Here is a 24201-nt window from a genome sequence, read left to right on the forward strand (position 1 = left end):
CTTTTACGAGCCTGCGTTTGAAGTGAAATTTGGAGAAAGAACGTCTCTGCTGGTTGTATACTCGTTCTGAAGCTTTGATATCCACATCCTTATTCTGGCAGGATTCCGGCCCTTTCTTAGCCCAGTATGCTCGGACTGAATCATCTAATGTTTCCTTTCCCCAGCGAGCAGAATCAGTGCCGTAAGAATCCTCAGTAGTGGTGACATTAACATTAATGGCAGCCCAACTTGGTTGTTCGGAGGCCTCTGTGGTCGGGAATCCCAAAGTCATGCTCTCTGCCTCTTCAACATTAGCTGCTGACTGTGGCAAGGACGGTGGTCCTGTGTGAACGCTGGCGCTGGCGCTAACTGTTGGACAAGGCTCCATTTGTCCACCGGTTTCAGACTGTGACAAGAGCGATGGTACTGCTGTATCATCGAGAACAGGTTTAAAAAATTCTGTCAATTTAGTGTCTTTTTTAATGCTTCTTTCTCACAGTCCTCTTTTTCTTGTTTCTTTTTTCTTTTGTGCTCCACTCACATATATTTTTTTGTCCGCCATGATGATAGCTGCCTATTTTGGGCCCCTCTGCAGCTCTGGCTCTTGGGCTGCAGCCCAGCCTAGCCCTGCCTAAAGTCCAGCCCTGACCACAGCCATGGTTAATAGAATCTCTTTATATATATATATATATAAACTACACGCAATACTTGTGAAATTCCTACAACATCTGATGAAGTACAGGCATACTATAATCACTCTATCTATTGACAACCAAATAAGAATGAACACCATTAACAAAATAAACCAAGGCATTTTGTAAGGTGACTCTTCAAGCACATGACGGTTTTGCCTAGCTTTAAACATGCACTCTTATTTACTGTATCAGACAAAAATAGAATATCAATTCAGAGACAACCAAACAAATTATACCTTGATGCACCTTCTATATATGGATGATATGAAATTATATGCTCCTTCATTAGAAAAGCAATTAATTCAAATAGAACTATTTTTGAAATACAGAATATAACCACGAACTTTGGACTAGATAAGTGCAGAACATTAAACATAAAGAAAAGTGCAATAGAGCTAGTAGAATAGAAAACAGAGCAATAGGATACAATGCAACTGATAGATGAATGTGAAACAAATAAGTATCTGGGATATCAACAAGCAAAGAAAATAGATCATAGTGCGATAAAGAAAAAACTTTCAACAGAATTTACTTCAAGGCTTAAGATAATCTGCCAGAGCTCAATAGTGAAAAAAAGGCAATAAATTCTTTTGCTATACCTATATTGACATATTCTCTTGGCATAATATCTTGGTCTGAAATCAATCTGGAAAATTTACAAAGAAAAATAAGAACTGAAATGACTAATTTCAGAAAACACTGTGTACACTCGAACACACTTAGATTAACACTACCTAGGACGGAAGTGGGAAGAGGAATAACAGACATAATAAATATTGTCAGATACTTTTCAGACAGATAAAACTTCTAAGGATATTTTTCAACAACAAAAGCAGGATTCTACACTCCACAGAAGTGTATGCAATTCTGATAAGAAGTATACAGCACAAAACTTAAATGAAAGCACAACCCAGAAAATTGATGCCATTATCATTATAGAGAAAAAATTAACCAATGGAAGAGCATGACCCTCCAGAGAAGACATCCGCACAATTTGATCAGACTAGGTGCTGACCAGGAGGAGTGGAACGTCTGGCTCAGAGTTGGAGATATTTTCACAGAAACCTTGTGGCAATACAAGACCAGATGGTTAACACAAAAAGTGATCAAAATATATACTAAAAGTCCATCAAATTTAAGATGATAAATGCCGAAAATACCAGAGAAACCAGAAACAATACACACAGTACGGGATCCTGCAGCAGTTTAACTCAATCTGATTACTTACACAGGTACAATCAAGTGGCAAATCATTCACCAAAATCTTGCTTTGAAATATTAACTCATAAAAGGCAACATACCTTACTATAAGTACAAGCCTGATCCAGCTTTAGAGTCAGAGTCCTACAAATTATATTACAACTGATCCATTATTACAGATAGGACAATCTGTAATAACCATCCAAATAATATTACAGAACAAGCGTACAAGAACAATGTACTTAATAGATATAGCCATTCCAAACATACAGAAATCAGTAAGTGAAAAGCACCAGAAATATGCTGAATTAAAAGAGGAAATTGAAAGACTATGGAACATGAACAGGGTATATATTGTCCCAATAGGAATATCTACAGCTGGTGTCAGCCCAAAGTCACTACACAGTAGCATTAAACATTAGGGCTACACAGTAAATCTCCAGAAGGCTACAATACTAAACACCACTAGAATAGTCTGAAAGTTCCTAGCATTTGAGAGATGAGCATGCTTGGCTATGACAGTACCTCAGCTTTTACCAGCTTGAGCCGAAATTTTTTTTTAATTAATTAATTAATTAATTATACTGAGAACGTGTGGTGAAGAGTTCTTGAAAGTGAGTCCATAGGTTGTGGAATAGTTCACCGTTGAGGTGAGTAAAGCTATCCATGCTGGTTCAGGAGCCTGATGGTTGAAGGGCAATAACTGTTCCTGAACCTGGTGGTGTGGGCCCCAAGGTTCCTGTACTTCTTTTCAAATGGCACAAGTGAGAAGAGAGGGAGGGTATTCTTGATGATGGAAGCTGCTTTCTCGTGCTGGTGCTCTTCATGGGTTGGTGTTTCCATACCAAGCCGTGATGCAACCAGTCAGGATAGTCTCCACTGCATCTATAGATAGATAGATAGATAGATAGATAGATAGATAGATACTTTATTCATCCCCATGGGGAAATTCAACATTTTTTCCAATGTCCCATACACTTGTTGTAGCAAAAACTCATTACATACAATACTTAACTCAGTAATAATATGATATGCATCTAAAATCACTAACTCAAAAAGCATTAATAATAGCTTTAAAAAAAAGTTCTTAAGTCCTGGCAGTTGAATTGTAAAGCCTAATGGCATTGGGGAGTATTGACCTCTTCATCCTGTCTGAGGAGCATTGCATCGACAGTAACCTGTCGCTGAAACTGCTTCTCTGTCTCTGGATGGTGCTATGTAGAGGATGTTCAGGGTTTTCCATAATTGACCGTAGCCTACTCAGCGCCCTTCGCTCAGCTACCGATGTTAAACTCTCCAGTACTTTGCCCACGACAGAGCCCGCCTTCCTTATCAGCTTATTAAGACGTGAGGCGTCCTTCTTCTTAATGCTTCCTCCCCAACACGCCACCACAAAGAAGAGGGCGCTCTCAACAACTGACCTATAGAACATCTTCAGCATCTCACTGCAGACATTGAATGACGCCAACCTTCTAAGGAAGTACAGTCAACTCTGTGCCTTCCTGCACAAGGCATCTGTGTTTGTCAAAGTTTGAGATGACATGATAAATCTGCACAAACTTTGAAGAAAGCAGTGTCAATGCCATGCCTTCTTTGTAATGGCACCTATGTGTTGGCTCCAGGACAGATCCTCTGAAATGATAATGCCAAGGAATTTAAAGTTACTAACTTTTTCACCTCTAATTCCTGGGTGAGGACTGGTTCATAGACCCCAGTTTCCTCCTTCTGCAGTCCACAATCAGCTCTTTGGTTTTGCTGATGTTGAGTGAGAGGTTGTTGTTGTGAGCCAAGTTTTCAGTCTCCCTCCTATATGCTAATTTGTTATCAACTGTGATCGGCTAACAACAGTTGTGTCATTGACAAACTTAAATATGACATCAGAGCTGTACTTTGCCTGAAGTAATTGGGATAAAGCAATGATTCAGGGGGCTGACTCCACAGCCTTGTGGTGCAACTGTGCTGACATGCAGATGTTGTTGCCAATCTGAACTGGCTGGGATTTCAAGTGAAGAAATCGAGGATCCAGTTGCCCAAGGAGGTATCGAGGCCAAGATCTTGGAGTTTATTGTTTAGTTTTGAGATGATGATAATGTAGTCAATGAGAGCATCTTGATATATGCTTCTTTGCTGTCCATATGTTCCAGAGCTGAGTGAAAAGCCAATAAAATGGCACTTTCTGTCGACCTGTTGTGATAGCAGGCAAATTGGAGCAGATCCAAGTTAATCCTCAAGCAGGAGTTGATATGCTTCATGAACAACCCCTCAAAGTGTGTCATCACAGTGGATGTAAGTGCTACTGGACAAAAGTCATTGAGGTAGGTAGGTTACACACTCTTCTTCTGCACCAGTATGATTAAAGCCTGCTTGAAGAAGACGAGCACCTTAAACTGTTGAAGCAAGAAATAACCTGACACAGTTATGTTGATTGTGGAGTACAATGACATCACTGAGGTATGACCAAATTTGAAAGCAGCTAAGTTGTGGTGGTGAACTTTGCTATCTGGATAGTGAGGATATTAGGAAACTTTTCTCATAATGGAGATGCCTAAAATCAAGCAGCATATTTTATAGTGAGGAGTAGGAGGGCTAGAGGAGATCTGTGGAGGAATGTTTTCACCCTGAGCATATCTTCAATATGTGACAAAGTGCCCGAGTAGGGATGGAGGCAGAGATTGGCAAATAATGCATCTGGACAAGCAATTGAATCACCAAGGCGTGGAAGGCTATGATTCAAGTGCAGGTAAATGGCATTAATGTAAGTACAGTATGTACAGCATAGACATGGTGGGCTGAAAGGCCTATTTCTGCACTGTCTCAGGTGGACAAGATAAACAAGCTGAGAGAAAGGCAAAAGGTTGGTTGATGCTTTGGGTCAGTTCCCAATATCAAGTGCTGCCTCAGCTAGCAATTCATTTGCTCTAGATTTCAGCAGTCTCTTGTATCACTATGAAAAGCTACACACTGGGATTTTGATAATTTTTGTCTCTCTATTGCCTTGTGACACATAGTGGGCTTCTATCTATTTCTAGATGTGCAACTGTGCCATGTGTAAAACATCACATCAGATGATAATGTCTGTCTGAAATCCCATAATCCTTTGTGTTCAGAAAATTACCTTATCCATCACACTGATGTAAAGTGTCTCCAGCTGTATGGTGGATCAGGAGGCTGTGGGGCTCACATTGGTAAGAGCTGAAGGGAAAGGAGGTGACCCTCAAACCTGAGGGATTATCTGGGAAGAAGGTTGGTTGCAGCTCCAGCAGAGTATAATGAAGGCACCCTCCTCATAATCTGGGTGGCCCTTGAGAGAGAAAAGGTGGAGATATAGCAAATGGTCAAGTTGTGCAAAAAATGTAAATAAAATAAAACATAGATGCCGGAAATATTAAGTAAAACCAGAAAATATTGGAAATACAGGAGGTCAGGCAGCATCTGATGAGAGGGAAAGATAGTTAAGATTTTAGGGCAAAGATTCTTCGTCAGACTCTTAAGATGGAGGAACCAGAACAGAAATTGTTGGTCCTAATTCTTCAAGCACCCTGATAGTGGCCAGATCCAATATCTGAAGCCTTCTCTGGCAATCCTCACTCATGGTGGATGGCCCAGTGCAGTGCAGGTATATCAAACATGTCTTTTTTGTTTATTTGTGAACAATCTGGCAGCAGCTGGTCTGGTCGTGGTTTGAGCTGCTTGTTTGATTTGCTTAGAGTCTACAATCATTTCAGCGGCTGCAATATTTCCAAAACTGGCCAGGGAGGGCAAATTTCCTGCCATTCTTGACATCCAAGACATTAATGATCTTAGATGGATTATTGCAATATGATAGTTGCCTGATTACTATTATTATTGCTTTTATTCCCAATTTACGCGATGAACTGGATATAAATTGCCTGGTTGTCATGGTGTTATGTTTGTATAACATTATTCCAAGCCGATGGGTTCCAAACATGGCTATCATGACCACCACACTTAACTCCCATAGCAGGATCATATAATTGTAGACATGCAGGTGTGTTACAGAATGGTATTTAATTAATATGTATGTGAAGTATGCAAGTAGTAAATTAATGTGATTAATGTTGAACATAGTCATGAAACAGCAGAAACTGGAATCTCTTCCTTCCCCAGCCACCCCCTCTCTGGATCACCACCTTACAGATGCATCTGCACCCCTCTCCACTCCTGAAACAATCAGCATCCCCATTCTTAATAATTTAATAGGTAGTCCCAGTGAGAAAGAGAACTGTAATCTCTGAACATTCAGCTGAAGAAGCAGGAACATGAATATTGAGGGCAGTGGAGCAGTAATCACCAACCAGTAACGTTGCTCTTCCTTTCAACAAAACATTGCCCTCAAGCCTACGAGCCATACTTGTTGACAGGCTCAACACCACTGGTGAAGGGTCTTTCACCATTTCCCTTTCCACGGCTGCTACCTGACATGCTGAGTGTTTGCACCAATGTTTGTTTTTGGTTCACCATCCAGGAGAGAGCACCAGCAACCTCATCACCGCCCCACTCTCTCCACCACCAGTGAACAGTGTGCTGCAGTGAGTCACATCGCAGAATGCAGTGCTCCTCAATCTCAGCCACCAAGAAGGTGAAGGCAGCAGAGATTTGAGAACACCACAGAGCAGCTTTCTCTCCACGAAGTAGCCCAGATTACCAGCCTTTCATCAAACTCAAGCCAGCTCCATTGCGGGCACCAGCCTCCACGCCCACAAGGACACCTTCGAAAGGCAGTGCTCAACATTCTGGACGCTCACCAGCCAAAACACGCCCTCTTCTCGTTGCTACCACCAGAGAAGAGCTGCAGGAGCCTGAAGACACACACTCAATATTTTAGGAACAGTTTCTTCTCCTCCATTATCAGATTTCTGAACAGACCATGAATACTACTTTTTGCTCTCTCTTTGCACTACTTTTTGATATACTGTATTTCTTATTGAAACATAGTAATTTGTAAATATATCGAATCGTACTGCTGCCGCAAAACAAGAAATTTCATGAATTATGTCATTATTAATAAACCTGCTTCTGATTCTCACTGGGTCTAGCCTCTAAGACATCCCATTCTCCAGCAGGACTGTGGGAGTACCTTCACTAGAGGGGCAAGGAGTCTCAACCCCCCCCCCCCCCCCATACAGAGACTGGCAATAAATGCTGGGCTTGCCAGCAGTATCCAGATCACAAAAAAGTGATTGGTATCAAAAGTTCACCTTTAATTAAAGGGTGTTTGTTAAAGAAAATGACACAGTGCACAATCTGGTAGATGCAAGCAATGGATGTGCTGCTGAGGAAGTAAGAGAAGATCATGTGGGTCAAATATTGAGTGGCTTGTGCTGCAGCTCTGGTATTGATCTAATGTCATACATGTACACAGACTGAGAGAACTTAACTATTCACTTGTTATCATATTGACAACTTCTTCTACACCACTGAGCTGGGAATGTTATTGCAGAGTTTTAAACAATTTAGTTGGGTTTTAAGAGTAACTTAATAGAAAAGGGCAAGATAAAACTTTAGAACACACATTTCCTGCCACATTTTGGAGACTAATTGCTGGCAGGTTGAGCTGAGGTGTTGGTTACAGCTGTAAGGTAGTCTGTTGAGACTTGCTTATATTTAACTGGCCTTGTCAGCAATGAAATCTGCAGTTATTCACATAGATGAAGGGAGTCGTTTAATGGAGTGTGGCTTCATTCAGTGTCTAGAAAAGCTCAAGGTACAAAGATAGAACAAATCTCCAAAGAGCGTTTTGTCCTTTGTTACTCTTGTTCAGAACCTCAGAAAGCCCAAATATTTAACAGCAAGTGAAGTAGACATTGTAATCCGGGGAACACCGATTCCAGTCTGCATGCAGCAGGCTCAACAGACACTGAGTTGCAGACTTTGGAAGAGGAGCCAGTAACATACTCCTCACATCTCTACTCCATTGTGACATCGTGCTGTGGAATCTCTTATACTCAATACATGGGACATTGGTTCAATTTCCCATTGGAGAGTCAGTACTCCAACAGTACAGCACGGTCCCAGTACTACACTAGAGGATCAGCTTGGACAACCTGTTCCATTTTCAGGAATAGGGCTTAGAATGAGTTGTGTCTGTCCATCACAGGTAGGCAGAGTGAACTTAGCTACCTGGATGAACATTAACTCAAATGGCTTTTACAACAATCACTAATTTCAGTTGGCTGATAGCTGAATTTCAATTCCTCAGTTGTCACAGCCTCTGAATTACCTGTCCAGTAACATTACCAGCTTGTTATGTATAATGATTTACCATTAATTTCGATTACACTTGAATTTGGCCTTCAAACTCAGGTCATGCATTCTGCTCCTCCTCTTTCAGCTTTTCTGAATGATAAGACTCTAATGATATGTTTCCTTTGTGATTCTGCAAGTTGCAGACATATCAACTCCTGATGCTGCCTTCCAGTGAAGATTTCTAACCTGAAACAGTTAAAGAATATATCAGTGTCATGATTTGATAGATCTCTTAACTCGATGTAAAACTGGCTTTGACCCTGTCCATTAGAATAGAGGGCACAACTGCAATTATCTTACATATCTAAACTCAATGTTGCATTGAAGACAATGAAAATGAAAGTACGCTGATTTACAGAAAGTCTCTGTGTACTAAGCTAAACGTGTTTTGGCGTGCACAGGACTAGTAGAACATAGAACATAAAACACAGAACAAGACCTTCAGCCAACAATGTTGTGCCAAACCAATTAAATTAATAAAATCAAATGGCCAACTATACAAATCTCATGCCTACACAAAGTGCATATCCTTCCATTTACATCACATTCCTGTGCCTATCTCAATGTCCCTTAAAAATCCCCTGGCACCGTACCAGGCAGCGCATTCCAACATCCACCACTCTCTTAATAAAAAACTTAACCCTCACATCTCCCTTGATCCTACCCCCCCTCCCCCCACCTTCAATGCATGCCCTCTTGTATTAGACATTTCAACCCTGGGAAAAATATACTGTCTGTCTACTCTATCTATGCCTCGCAGAATCTTATCAGATCTCCCCTTAGTCTCTGCTGCTCCAGAGAAAACAACTTAAGTTTGTCCAGCCTCTCATGATAGCACATGTCCTCTAAACCAGGCAGCATCCTGATAAACCTCTTCTCTACCCTCTCCAAACCCTCAACATCTTTCCTATAGTGAGGTGAACAGAACTGTATACAATATTCCCGATGCAGTTCTTGAACTGAATGTCCCAACTAATAAAGGGAAGCATGTTATATGCCTTCTTAACCACCCTGTCAACCTGAGTAGCCACTTTCAGGGAGCTGTGGACTTGGACCCTAAATTCCCTCTGCTCATCAACACTCTTAATGGTCTTGCCCTTAACAATGTACTGTTTCTTCACATTTGACCTACCAAGATGCAACACTTCACATTTGGTCCGGTTAAATTCCATCTGTCATTTTTCCACCCATATCTGTAACTGATCTATAGTCACCAGTCATCTACAGTACTGTGCAAAAGTCTTAGGAACATATATATTTATAAATAATATATAGCTAGGGTGCCTGAGCCTTTTGCACAGTACTGTATTTGTCAATGTAGAGTAGAGGAGAGGATTTGGGAATGGTGGGGGTGGAGCTCCATGGGAGTGGGACAGGCTGCAGAGAAGGAGAGCCGGTAGGGGGTGGGGAGTGGTTGGTAGTGGCACAACACACCCAGCACTGAGCCACCAGGCAAGGTATTTTGATTCTAAATAATTGGTTTATTGATCATTACAGAACGTCTCTTTGGTGCTTCCCGCTCCCTCCCCTCTCCCTTTCCATTTTCCCAACCACGATTCCCCTCTCCCTGTCCCCTTCCCACTCTCAGTCCACAATAGAGACCCATATCAGAATCAGGTTTATCAATCAGATATGTCATGAAATTTGTGTATCTTTTTTAAAAACGGCAGCCGTACAGTGCAGTACATAAAGTTACTACAGCACTGTGCAAAAATCTAAGCTCCCTATTTATATAGTTTGAATGTACCTAAGACTTTTTACAGTCCTGTATACTATCACCACCAACCTTTGTATCTTCTACAAACTCACTAACCCTCCCATCTACAGTAGATTTTCATCCAGGTCATTTATATACATCACAAACAGCTGAGGTCCCAGTACAGATCCCTGCAGAACACCACTAATCACAGACCTCCAGCTAGAATAAGTTCCTTTGACCACCCATCTTCTAGGGCATGCCAGTTCTGAACCCAAATGGCTAATTCCATATCGAACCCATGCATCTGGATGAGCCTCCCACGAGGGACCTCCTGTGCAGGCAACATCCACGGTCAAACAGCTGTGGATGTTGTCTACATGGATTTTAGTAAGTCATGTGTTTTACTAAAAGCTGAGTAGACAACATCCACAGAACTTCCTTCGTCAATTACCCTCATCAAAAAACTGGATCAGTTAGTAGACACAACTTGTCTCGATGCTGTCGGTGCAAGGACAAGGTTTAATTGATGAGGATTGTAGATTTGGACTCTCAGGTTTATGATGTGTTCTAGTTCTGGTTGTTCTTTTTTGTTTCTACTTTTGGGTAATTTTCTAATCAGGGTGGCCTGCAGAAAATGAACACTGAGATAATTGTATAGCCTGTGTTTTCACTCTTTTTTTTGTTGCCCCAACAGACTTTAATAATAAATGTACTTTGAATCTTGAATATTTGAAAAAGCAATGCTGGCTCTCCCTAATTAGGTCATGGTTTTCCAAATGTTCTTAAATCCTATCCTTAAGAATCCTCTCCAGTAACTTCCCTACCACTGATGTGTGATTCACCAGTCTATAGTTTCACAGGATTATCCTTGGTTCCCTTCTTGAACAATAGAACATTAGCTGCTCGCCAGTCCTCCTGGACAGCAACTGCGGCTAGAGATAAGGCAAAGATATTGTTCAAGGCTCCAGCAATCTCTTTACTTGCCTTTCTCAATAACCTCAGGTATATCCCATCAGGCACTGGGGACTTATCCACCTTAATGCTCTTTAAGAGAAGCAGCACTACTTCCTCCTTTACTTCGAAGTGTCCTTGCATAACAATACATTCAGCACCAATCTCCCAGTCCTCCAAGCTTTACTTGGTAAATACTGATGAAAAATACTCATTACGGACCTCACCCACATCCTTCTCATCGCATCCAAGCAAATGTTCACCCCTTTGAGTGACCCTACCCTCTCCCTAGTCATCTTCTTGCTTCTGATGTATCTATAGAATTCCTTGGGATTCTCTTTAATTCTACTTGCCAAGGACTCATTGTGGACCCTTCCTGGCTTTCCTAATTCTCTTCTAAAGTTCTTTACTGGCTTATTTTTAATCCTCAAGTGCTGCTTTTGATTCCAGCTTCCTCAGCTTTTTCTTCTTGACTAAATTCATCACCTCCCTCGACACCCAAGTTTCTCTGACCTTGCCATCCTTGTCTTTCCTTCTGATTGGAACATACCTGGTCTGATGCTGTGCAGCTGGACTTTAAACATGCTCCATGTGTCAGATGTGGACTTGCCCAGGACAGCTGTTCATAATTAATTCTCTTGTTCCTGTTGAATGCTCTCATAATTTGTCATTCTCCAATTTAATACTCTACTGAAAGATCCATATTTACCCTTTACTAAAACTGTCTTAAAATTTAAGGATTTGTGGTCACTGTTCCCTAACTGTTGGAGATTGCACACCTACCATTTCAGACAAAATTTGTGGGGTATTTGAGAATTCAACTTGCTCATCATCAAGGGGATCTAGCAAAGATAAGCCATGATTGTGGCTATTTGAGGAACTATACAGTCTACTCTAACCCAAGAAAATTCCAATCATCTGGTTGTTTTGCGATTTTGGTCGTGCCAGATTTGTAGATTTTCCAGACTTAAATTTAATTCACCCTGCCATAATTTTCATTCCTTCTTTTTTTAGATATGACACTACACCATATCACAATGCATATCACAACAGTGAGTCCTATTTAGGTAAAAGAGAGTGTTGGGAACTAGGGCCCAAGCAGGTTGGAAGGGATGATGGAACTGGGGCCCTGGTGAGTGGTGAGGGAACGTGAGAACCCCAGTTTTGTGAGCTGGAAAGGAGCACGGGTACTGGAAGCTCTTTGAATGGATGGAGAGTGCAAGAAATTGGGCTCAGTGAGCTGCAAGGAAGCCTGGGAACTGGAACCCCTTTGAATGCATCTGGAGTGCAGGAACCAGAGCCCAGCAAGTGAAAGAGAATGTGTCAAACTTTACCTGGTGATTCTGGGGTTTCAGAATTATTTGACGGAGTTTTACTATACCGCCTCATTGCAGGATAAATCTCTTTCCCATGTTTCTAAGTGACAGGCGTGAATACACGTGAGCTAACGATGAACTTTGAGTAACTAGGCAAGAACACAGTTAAGGAGTCCATGGTGATTTCTACATGCCACGTTCTGATCCAGAACTCCAGGTATTTGCAAATATGGTGCTGGTTGAAGTTCCTAAATCTGTCTTACAGGAAAAAAAGAGGACAAGCTGATGTTTTTGAAGTATGTTTTTGCAAATTCTTGATGTTCAGAGCAAACTGCAACCAATTAAAAGTTTTAGAAATTCAGATGCTGCTTAGAACGTGTGGTGAGATGATATGATCCCAATAGTGGGAGTGTGGTAATGGCCAGACAATAGCTTTAGTCAAAAATCTGTCTAAGCACCAGGAGAAGCCCCACTAGTCTTCTTTGAATGTCGGTGCAGAATCAGGAGAAGGCAGAGGAGGATCGAGCCTAATGTGCCACATACATGGGGACCCCTTCAGTACTACAGCACTCCTTTAGTACTGTGTTGTGTATCGTGTTTCAGTACACAGGCTGCGTCCTGCCAAAGGGTTTCGGCCTGAAACGTTGACAGCACTCTTTTCCATAGGTACCGCCTGGCCTGCTGAGTTCCTCCAGCATTTTGTGTGTGTTGCTTGGATTTCCAGCATCTGCAGATTTTCTTGTTTGTAACTTCAGCTACGATTGCTGAAGGGTGATCAACAGCTGCCACCAAGACACAGAAGAGGCTGGAGACTTAAATTGTACTGGTTATCATCCTGTTTACTATTAACCTGATCTGCTTTTGAAAAGACTGACTGTGTCCACATGTGTAAGACAGGGAAACGCAGAGCAGCTTGATGGGAAGCTGCTTCAGACTATGACAACTATCCCTCAGAGATAGCTCATAAGAGATGGGTACGTACCCAATCTTGATGTCAGCAGGGTGTGCAAGGACGACACGGTAGCTTAGTGGTTAGCACAACACAGTATCCGGTGACCATGCAGTTCAGTTCCTGCTGCTGTCTTTAAGGAGTTTGTACGTTCTTCCTGTAACCACATGGGTTTCCTCCCACAGTCCAAAGACGTACCAGTTTGTAAAGTGTCCCGTGATTAGGCTCGGATTAAGTCGGGGTTTGCTGAGTGGTGCAGCTCAAAGGGTTTGTTCCCTGCTGTATCTGGATAGATAAGAAGGCGGAGAAAGTCAGCTTTCATAAGAAGTAAGTAATCAGAGCACTTAGTTGCTGACATCAGTAAACTTGTGACTTACCTGGGAAAATTGTAACAGGTACAAAACAGGAAAGACCAGAGTCATCCAGAGCCTCTCACAGCTTAATCTGCAGACCAGTGCTTTGCTTTATTTCTGATTTGTAATTATCCCATTGCTTACGGAATGCTTCTGTAAGATTTAGCTGATGACTTGAGTCTGGAAAAATAATTCCTTTATCAGAACAGTTTATCAGAACCATTTTTTCCCAATGCACTCAATATTTTTACCTCAAATATTTACTAATCTCTGTTCCTGCCACTAAGAAATCACAATTTCTTCCACTCAATGATTAACAGTTGACTTTATGATTTAGCTGAAGTTCATCCCTTCTGGACTCAGAATCCAAATCTTGAGGAAAAATGCTCATTTTGCTGTTGTTCAAAGAGGATAATATTATCAGGTGAACAAAAACAGGCTGCTCAAGAAAGGACGTTTGCTCAGGGAATAGTAAACTTGGAAAAGACATTAGAATCTGGCTTAAGTATCTAGAATCAAACAGATCAACAATGAGAAAATTGAATATTAAAGTAAAGTCATAAGAAATAAGAAAAGGTTGTGCTATTTTAAAAGAAAAGAAAGCAAATAATGTGTGTCCCTTAAAGGAAAGGCAGGGGAAATTATACTGGGGATTAAGGAAATGGTTGAGACATTTAAGAAATACTTTATTCTTCACAGTTGATTACACAATAAACATAATGAAGATTGTGGGAGCCAAGAGGCCAATGACAATGAAGAGAAAGTAATTAATATCATTAAAAGGAAAGTATTAGTGCTTTCCCTATCACCTTCCAGCTTCTCACTTTATACCATTTCCCCATCAACCCACCTTCCCCGCACACCTGATTTCACTTATCTGCTGCCAATTTGTACTCTTTCCCCTCCCTCCAACTTCTTATTCTGGCTTCTTTGTCATTCCCTTCCAGTTCTGATGAAGGGTCCCAGACTGAGAAGAACACTGCATATTCCCCTCTATAGGTGCTGCATGACCTCTTCATCATTTTCTGTGTTGCTCTGGATTTCCAGCATCTGCAGATCTCTTGTGTTCAGTGCTAAGACCTTTGGAGTTTGTAGTCCCCATCCTCACATTCCAAACGAGAGAGAGTATGCATTTGGTGTAATCAAGATTTTCATAGATTCAGGGGAAGGGTCCAGTGGATAGCAAGCTGGCAAATAGAATATTACTATTCAAGAAAGAGGGGCAATGAGAAAATAAGAACAAGCAAGGCTTTGCCTGGTATCAATTCTCAGGAAAATGCCCGAATCCATTATTAAGGAAGTGGTAACAAGGGACAGTGAAGTTTGATATAATTGAGCAGAGTGATAGTGGTTTGAAAGAGAAGCTGGTTTACCAAACAAGTGTTTTTGAAGAAGTAACCAGAAAACAGGTTGGGAAAAGCCTGTATTTCTGGATTGACAAAAGGCATTCAATCAGGTAGCAACACAAACTTAAGGCTCATTCTCAGCAGAAATTGTCTGATGACTCAGCAACAGTTGGGTGTACAAAGGGAAGGAGGCCTTCATGGAGGACTTTGTCAAATGTTGCAAGCTGAATCATCTGCAGCTCAACATCAGTAAGACAACGGAGATGGTGATGCACTTTAGGAAGACTAAGCCAGCACTGCTTCCTGTTCCTACTGATGGTGAGGACTTGGATCTGGTGAGTACCTACAAGTACCTGGGGTGCACCTGGATGACAGACTTGAGTGGAGCACCAACACTGAGGTTTGTACAAGAAGAGCCAGAGTAGCCTTGACTTCCTGGGAAGACTGAGGTCCTTTGGCACATGCAGGCTCTCCTTCACATGTTCTACCAGTCTATTGTCACCAGTAAAATCTTCTATTTGGTGGTGCCCTAGGGCAATGGCATCAACATGGGTGATGCCAACAGGCTCAATAAACTGATTAGAGAGGCTGGAGTCAAACTGGACACCCTGGAGTTGTGGTAGAACAAAGGACCCCACAGAAAATCCTAGACATTTCTCACCATCTGCATGCCACCTTGGATGAACAGAGGAGCACTTTTAGTAGTAGACTAAGACAACTGCACTGCTCCAAAGAGCACAATATGAGGTCATTCTTACCCTTGGCCATTAGGCTCTATAATGGGTGAACCTATAGCCAGGGATGTGATAACCTCCCCCCCTCCCCCGTCCCCCGTTAGACTGTTTGAGATAACTTATTTTTCATTCTTTCTTACTTCTCTTCTAATATTTTTATATCTGTGCACTTGTAATGCTACAGTGACTGTCTGTATTTTCCTTTTGAAAAGTATTTCTTGGGGTCTGCTGCGATGGATGGTTCTTTGTTAGGCTGGTAAGCTGTTTTGTTCAGCTCCAGGAGTAGAGTAGATATGGCAATAACTACAGTGATGAATGCAAAGCAGCTGAATGTATAGTACTGCAAGCTGAGGTAGTGCAAACAGAAAAGATAAAGACACAATAACAAAAGAGGTAGAATTAATAATTCAATGCAGGGTTGGGATGTGAGAAAGGTGATTGGTTGAAGGGTTAGATAGTAGTGAAGAAGAAGCTGTTCTTGTCTGGTTGTCTGGGTTTTCAACCTCCTATATCTTCTCCCATAATGTAGAAGAGAGAAAATGGAATGACCAGCTCTTTTGTCTTGCTGACATTATAGGCTTATTTATTGTTCTGACACCATTCCTCTTGCATGTGCTCCGCCTCGTGATTGTTGTTGATCTGGCTAATAAGAATGGCATCATCAGAGAACCTGAAGATTGAATCGGGGGTTTGCTGGATACAAGGAAGCATTTCTTCATGAAGAACTCTGTGTCTTCAGAATTTCCTTTCCCAAGGAACTGTGAGTTTCCATTCACTCAGATCTCAAGACCAAGATCAGCCAGGTTTTTTGGACTTTAAGTGGATGAAAGGTATGAGGTACCAGATGTGAAGCTGAAGATGATTTGAAGATCAGTAATGATGGTATGGAGCAAATTGGAAGGATTTTAATACCTCTTCTAATCCCTACTTCCTGCAATTGCATGAATTTAAAAGTTATATTTCCCAAGTTCTGCAAAGTTTTATTTTACAATCCCAGAAGAATATGTACCTGACCCTAATCCGTTCACTCGACTCCCCCACCACCTTGGATTAATTAGCCAGGTGCTACCTTGTGCTGCTTGATGTCTGTGGAATGTACTTACCACCACTGCTGTGTATGACATTCTGCCACACCCTGTAGGACCAAATAGCATCTTGAGCCAAATATTACAACTAATAATTCAAACATAATGAAAATTCATAGCAGAAAATGAAGTCAGAAAGTATTCCTGGTGTCAATACTTTTTATCTGAGCTGGTTTTTTATTTGTTGAACTTTTAACTTGAGAATATAACAAAAGAGATAGCTCATTCATGCTTTTCCTTGACGTTCTGTGCACTCATCTGTATCCCTCAATTTCTCTAATATCCAAAAAGTTATTCATCTCCTCTTTGAGTACGCTGTGACTGAACCCCTGTAACCATCTTGGGTTGAAAATTCCATAGATCCACTGAGGTGTAACATACAAAGATGTTGAAAGAACTCAGGAGGTCATGCAGCACCTCTGGAAATGATTAAAGAGTTGACATTTTGGCCATGGCCCTTCTTCAGGACTCGAAAAGGAAGGAAGAAGATGGCTGAATAAAAAGGTGGGGGGGGGGGGGGGGGGAAGAAGACTAGTTAGAAAGTGATAAGTGAAGTCGAGTGGGTGGGATAGCTAAAAGCATGCAGAAGAAGGAATCTGAGGAGAGTGCACCATGACAGAAAGGGAAGAAGGAGGGACACCAGGGGGAGGTGATAGGAAGTGTGGAGAAGAGGTAAGAGGCCAAAATAGGGAATAGAAGATGAGGGAAGAGGAAGGAAAAAATATGGTTAGGAGCAATTGATGTTCTTGCCATCTGGTTGGAAACTACCTAGATAGAATATGCGAACTTGCTCTTCCACCCTGAGAGTGGCCTCATTGTGGCTGTGGACCAACATGTCAGATGGGATTGGGGATAGGGAATTAAAATGGTTGGTCACCAGGAAATACCACTTTTGGTGGATGCAGTGGAGGTGCTCGAGAAAGCGGGCCCCAGTTTACATCAGGTCTCACCAATGTAAAGGAGGCTGCAATACCAGATACAATAGATGACCCCAACAGATTCATAGAGGAAGTGTTGCCTTACCTGGAAGGGCTGTTTGGGGTCCTGAATGGAGGTAAGGGAGGAGGTGAATTGGCAGGGATCTCTGTCAGAAGGGAGATATCAATGGACAATGGATTCACAGGGGGAATGTGTATGAGAGTGTGGGAGGCAAAGATGAGATTAGTGGTATGATCTTGTTGAAGGTGGTAGGAGTTGTGGAGAATAATGTGGGTGGATGTGGAAGCTCATGGGGTGGTAGGTGAGGACAAGAGGAACTCTATCCCTTTTACGATGACAGCAAGTTGGGGTGAGTGCATATGTCTGGGGTAACGAGGAGATGTCATTCTGCCAGATAAGGTTTTGACACTGTGAGTGATAGGCCTGGAATGGGCTGCTAGAGGCAGTGGTGGAAACAGATAAGATAGTGACATTTAAGAGGCTGTTAGATACATGAATATGCATGGAGTGGAGGTATATAGATTACGTACAGGCAGAAAAGATTTAGTTTAATTCAGCAACATGTTTGGCACAGATATTGAGATCAAAAGGACCTGTACCTGTGCTGTTCTATCTCCACATCTCTGTCATCACACCATTCCAAGAAATAAAAGCCTTTTATACCTGGCAGAATGATATTGGTAATAAGGCCGAAAGAGAAACTTACTCCAGAACCAAGGCAAATGTTCAGTGCAGGGAGCAGGAGCTAAGGAATTCTTGGTGGACTGAGAAAGCCTTCGAAATCCAGAGACTGGCAGACTCTGGTGACACACAAGAGGTTTTCTCAGTGCTACTAAAGCAGTCTACAGTCCAGGTTACTGCAGATTACACCCCTTGCACCCAAAGGACAGGAAGAACTTGCTGAAGGATTGGAAGGATATCAGCAATTGATAGAGTGAGCACTTTACAGAACTTATTAACTGCAACAGCACTGCTGAACCAGGGGTTACTAACCAAATCCTCCAGACACGTGTGAGAGACGACATGAGGGAACCTCCCAGTATGAAAGAGGTCCATGATGCCATCAACAAAGCTAGTGGGAAGACAGAGGATTGGGAAGCTTTTAAAAACTTGCAGAAGGAAACTAAGAAGGTCATTAGGAAGGAAAAGATGAATTATGAATGGAAGCTGGCAACTAATATCAAAGAAGATACTAAAAGCTTTTTGAAGTACATAAAGTGTAAAAGAGAGTCAAGGGTAGATATAGGACCAATAGAGAATGACACTGGAGATATTGTAATGAGATACACAGAGATGACAGAGGAACTGAATGTGTATTTTGCATCCGTCTTCACAATGGAAGACATCTGCAGTATATCGGACATTCAAGAGTGTCAGGGAAGTGAAGTATGTGCAGTGAAAATTATGACTGAGAAGGTGCTCAGGAAGCTTAATGGTCTGAGGGTGGATAATTCTCCTGGACCTGATGGAATGCAGCCTTGGGTTCTGAAGGAAGTAGCTGGAGAGATTGTGGAGGCATTAACAATGATCTTTCAAGAATCGATAGATTCTGGCATTGTACCAGATGACTGGAAAATTGCAAATGTCACAGCACTATTTAAGAAGGTTGGGAGGAAGCAGAAAGGAAACTATAGACCTGTTAGCCTGACATCAGTAGTTGGGAAGTTGTTGGAATCAAAAGTTCGGGATGAGATTACAGAGTACCTGGAGGCACAATACAAGATAGGCCAGGGCTTCCTGAAAGGAAAATCCTGCCTGACAAACCTCCTGCAATTTTCTGAGGAAACTGCAAGCAGGGTAGACAAAGGAGATGTTGTAGATGTGGTGTACTTGGGCTTTCAGAAGGCCTTCGACAAGGCACATGAGGCTGCTTTACAAGATAAGAGCCCGTGGCATAACAGGGAAGTTACTAGCATGGGTGGAGCACTGGCTGATTGGCAGAAATTGGCAGTGTGAATAAATGGATCCTATTCTAGCTGGCTGCTGATTACCAGTGGAATTTCACAGGGATCAGTGTTGGGACCGCTGATTTTTAAGATGTATGTCAAAGATTTAGACTACGGTATTAATGAACTTGTGGCTAAATTTGCCCATGATACAAAGATAGGTGGAGGAGCAGGTAGTGTTGAGGAAACAGAGAGCCTGCAGAGAGACTTAGTTTAGGAGAATAGGCAAAGAAGTGGCAAATGAAATACAATGTTGTGAAGTGTATGGTCATGCACTTTGGTGGAAGAAATTTAATGGGCAGATTATTATTTAGATGAAGAGAGTGTTCAAAATGCAGAGATGCAAAGGGGCTTGGGAGTCCTTGTGCAGGATACCCTAAAGGTTAACCTCCAGGTTGAGTCGGTGGTGAAGAAGGTGAATGCAATGTTGGCATTCATTTCTAGAGGTATAGAATATAAGAGCAGGGATGTGATGTTGAGGCTCTATAAGACACTTATGAGACCACACTTGCAGTATTGTGTGCAGTTTTGGGCTCCTTATTTTAGAAAGGATATACTGACATTGGAGAGGGTTCAGAGAAGATTCACGAGAATGATTCCAGGAATGAAAGGGTTACCATATGAGGAACATCTGGCAGCTCTTGGACTGTATTCCCTGGAGTCCAGGAGAATGAGGGGGGATCTCATAGAAACATTCTGAATGTTAAAGGGCCCGAACAGATTAGATATGGCAAAGTTATTTCCCATGGTAGGTGAATCTTGGACAAGAGGGCACGACTTCAGTATTGAAGGACATCCATTTAGAACAGAGATGCAGAGAAATTACTTTAGTCAGATGGTGGTAAATCTGTGAATTTGTTGCCAAGAGCGGCTGTGGAGGTCAAGTCATTGGGTGTATTTAAGGCAGAGATAGATAGGTTCTAGATTAGCCAGGGTATCTAAGTGTATGCGGAGAAGGCAGGGGAGTGGGGATGACTGGAAGAATTGGATTAGCCCATGATTGATCGGCACAGCAGACTCGATGGGCCGAATGGCCTTTTTCTGCTCCTCTATTTTATGGTCTTATAGGAGCCTGAAAAGCCACAAAACCACTGGTCCTGACAGGATTCCAGCAGAGATCATCAAGTAATTGTATCAGCATTCCTGCACCAAATACACACCCTGCTCTTGAAGGTCTGGGAAAAGGAACAACTGCCTCAGTGCTCAGGGATGCTCTGATAGTGACCATATTCAAGAAAAGGGACTAGGCAAACTGTGGCAAACACAGAGGCATCTCTCTCTTGTCAACAACAGGCAAAGTGCACACTTGTATCCTTGTAAACGGACTCCTTTCACTACTTGAGGTATTCCCTGAATCGCAGTGTGGTTTCTGTCCATCCACAGGTATCACAGCACACCAACTACAGGAAAAATGTCATGAGCAAAGACAACCCTTGTACTTGGCTTTCACGGAGTTGACAAAGGCATGTGATACAGTAGACAGCCAAGCTCTCCGGTATACTAGCAAGGCATGTAGGAAGCCATTAGGAGTACTGAGGCTACTGTATGATGGCATCACGTACAAGTTGGAGGAACTTTGACCACAGCATCTGCAGTGTACTTTGTGTGTATGCTGGCATGTCAGCTGCAGTACTCAGCAATAGTGGCGCAGAATCAGAAGCCTTCACTGTGAAGGCAGGGTTCAAACAGGGCCACACCCACCCTATTTTCCATCCTTTACCTCATTGACCGAGACACACCAAAGTGAATCCCAATTAAGTATACAATGGACAGCAAGCTCTCAACCTTAACTGGTTCAAATACATTTATTATCAAAGTATGTATATTATATACAAACTTGACATTCGTCTTCTTGCAGACAGACACAAAACAAAGAAACCAAAGAGCCTATTAAAAACTCTTCACAACAAAGACACCCAATGTATAAAAAATAACAAGTCATGCAAACAATAAAAAAGTAAACAATAACACACAGAACATGAACCACAGAGTTCCTGAAAGTGAGTCCAGATCCATGGAGCCAGCTTAGTGTTGCAGCAAGTCCAGAAGCCCAAGGGCTGCAGCCAGAGTCATTGAGCCAGTTCCACACTGAAGCGAGTGACAAAGGTTGCTGGCCACAGCTGCAGAGTCAATTCAGTGCTGAGGTATGTAGTGAGCTGAACATTGGCTTGGCCTTCGGTGTCGGCCTTAACGTTTTGATCTTTTTAATTTGGCTCAGAATATAAATAAATGTGTCCTGGTCCTGCCACTTCGATCCAGCTCCATCTGCTTCAGCAATGGCCAATCATCGTAAAGGGCAAGAACAAGGTCAGCATCACCACAATCATGGAGGTTTAGTATGTGGATAAAAACCTGCAATGCATCTTAAATGTCTTTGCCAAGGCATATAGGACCTTAGGTCTTGTTCTGAATATAGAACATACACAGGTCCTATATCAGCCATCATCTAGCCATCCATAAAAGTTGATGATCTTACCTTTGAAAATGTAGACCAACTTCCCTACTTTGACAGCAGTCTTTTCCCAAAAGCAGACATTGACTCAAGAGATCAACCACTGCCTGATTAATGCTAGTACAGCTTATGCAAGATCAAGGAAAAAGATTCTTTGAAGACCATGACCTACAAGCCCAAACGGAACTTTTCAGCTATAGAGCAATTGTCCTTCCTACATTACTGTACAGAGTTGAATTGTGGACCACCTATAGTAGGCACTTGAAGGCCCTGGAACAATACCACCAAAGAGCTTGCAAATGATTTTGAGGATCAGCTGAAAGGACAGACACCAGGATACTGGAGGAAGCCAACAGCCAACAGCATGATAAAGCAACACCAACTCTGATGTCATGCCATCCGGATACCTAACTCACGTCATCCCCAGACAAATCCTTTACTCCCCAGTTGAAGGAAGTTCAGCAAGCTCCTGGTGAGCAAAGGAAACAATTGAAAGATAACATCAAATTGGCCTGAAGAACTTCTACATCTAAAAACTGGGAAGACATTGCACCCAATAGATACACTTGGAGGAAATCTGTTCAAAAGGGAGCTGTGCTACATGAGACCTCCGCTGTACCACAGAGAACAGCGGCTGATATAAGAGACTGAACAACCAATAGACCCTAACCATAGCTACCACTTACTCTTACCCACACTGCACCCAGAAAATGTGGGTCTCAGATCGGTGTCCACGGCCACCTGAGGGCCCAGCAATAGATAACCCTTAGGAGAACATTGCACTTGACTCCAGTGATTGCACAACCACCTGTGTTCTTCTTTGAACAGTGGCGTGAGGTCTTTTGTGCCCACTTGAAGGGGTCAGATGCAAAATGGCACACCTTGGATGTGTGTGCATTTGAGTGTATGAAACTCAAGCAGGAGTACAGTCCATGAAACAAAGCCGACATCCATTAATTTCCCAAGGAATAAACCTGAATTCTTTGTAGACCATCAACCCCCAACTGTCACTTCTGGATTGTATAATTATTTTTCTGTATTTTCACATTAGTTTCTGGCCTAGTCAGCCAGGTGCCAGGTTTTGAGAAGTTTTTTGCCTGGCTGCCTCTCTTACACGGAATCAGTGTTGAGAGTTCTTTCGGCAAAGTGAAGTGCAGACGTGTTTGTCACCGCCTGTTTTTTTTTACGCATCTGCGGGTGTTTCCCACAGTGAGGGAGTGTGTGTGTAGTCAGCCACATGCAAGCAAGAGTTAAATGAGTTCTCCGCCGCTGTTGCTATGACAGCAGCCAGGCTGCACCATTGCTGGAAAAGCAGTAGATCTGAAGGCCATTAATGCCACTCGGTGTCTGGATTGTACCATTTGAGACTCAGATAGAAGGGAATCGAGAACAAGCTAATGCTGAATTATCAACCAGAAGCTAAAGTAAGAGGCTCAAAGTAAAGCCCGGCTGGTGATGATAAATGGTGATATGACTTAATTATGGAATAAATGCAGTCAAGGGCGGGCAGAATTGCTCTTTTCCATTTTTGTCATCTCACAGAAATACTTGATCACGATCGACTTCTTATATCCCAGAGCAGCGAAGTCTGAGGCAGGTTGCATGGCCCAGCTATGAAGTTATGAACATGAGACGTACGTTAATTTAGTTACATCTAATGATGTCAGATGTCTGCATTTAAAATGGCGGGGGTGTTTATACACCCGTACTGAATCCCCAGCCCTTACCAGCGGTGTTTTTGCTGTGTGCAATCAGTGTCCTCCTCCTCCAATTTCACTTTGAATGTCTGCTCACGGCCGGCTCTGGCTTCTGGTAAGACTTGTTAACATTGTACTGTATAGTGTACGGTGACTGGAACTCACGGCCTGTGGTTATTTATAGGACTACTGGGAGCATCGAGGGGTCGGGGATCCGTGCGGCACGGATATAGGCCATTTTATTGGCGGGATCTGCTGCGTTCAATGTGGTTTAAGGCTGGTTCTTATATGTATACAAAGACATGGGGTATAAAGGGAAAGTTGAAATTATTCCTGCTCTGCTGTACGGGTTAATAAGTCTTTCCTCGCGTCGCTGCATTATATCTGAGCTGTATATCAGTATTTTGTACATGAATCATTATCTATAGAACTGCCTTCAATATATTTAACCTGACAAAGAATCAACCGTGGAAAAAGACAAAGTTGTCATTCTCCCGCGTTGAAGCAGTGCGGTGACCACCTTTAGCTAGTGACTCATGGTTAACGCAGCTCTATCTAGTGATGACTCACGATTCAGAACCGTTAATGTGGCT

General features: G+C 42.3%; 1 protein-coding gene and 1 long non-coding RNA gene across 11 annotated transcripts in view; one reads left to right on the top strand and one right to left on the bottom strand.

Moving 5' to 3' along the window:
• Positions 1–13218: 13218 nt before the first annotated feature.
• Positions 13219–23719, bottom strand: LOC140734497 (uncharacterized). The gene is made up of 3 exons (XR_012100550.1): positions 23639–23719; positions 13434–13589; positions 13219–13341 (listed from the first exon to the last, which is right to left on the bottom strand). It is a non-coding gene; the product is annotated as an uncharacterized lncRNA (long non-coding RNA).
• Positions 23222–24201, top strand: part of LOC140734496 (muscleblind-like protein 3) — a 157798-nt gene continuing 156818 nt past the window's right edge. For 2 of the 10 annotated variants that reach the window (XM_073058526.1, XM_073058536.1), the window contains exon 1: positions 23342–23723. The gene's annotated coding sequence lies outside the window, so the exon portion shown is untranslated. The other 8 variants (XM_073058537.1, XM_073058538.1, XM_073058532.1 and 5 more) reach the window with 6 other exon arrangements.

Source organism: Hemitrygon akajei, chromosome 10 (genome assembly GCF_048418815.1).
Source record: "Hemitrygon akajei chromosome 10, sHemAka1.3, whole genome shotgun sequence".
In the NCBI taxonomy this organism is placed as follows: Eukaryota; Metazoa; Chordata; class Chondrichthyes; order Myliobatiformes; family Dasyatidae; genus Hemitrygon; species Hemitrygon akajei.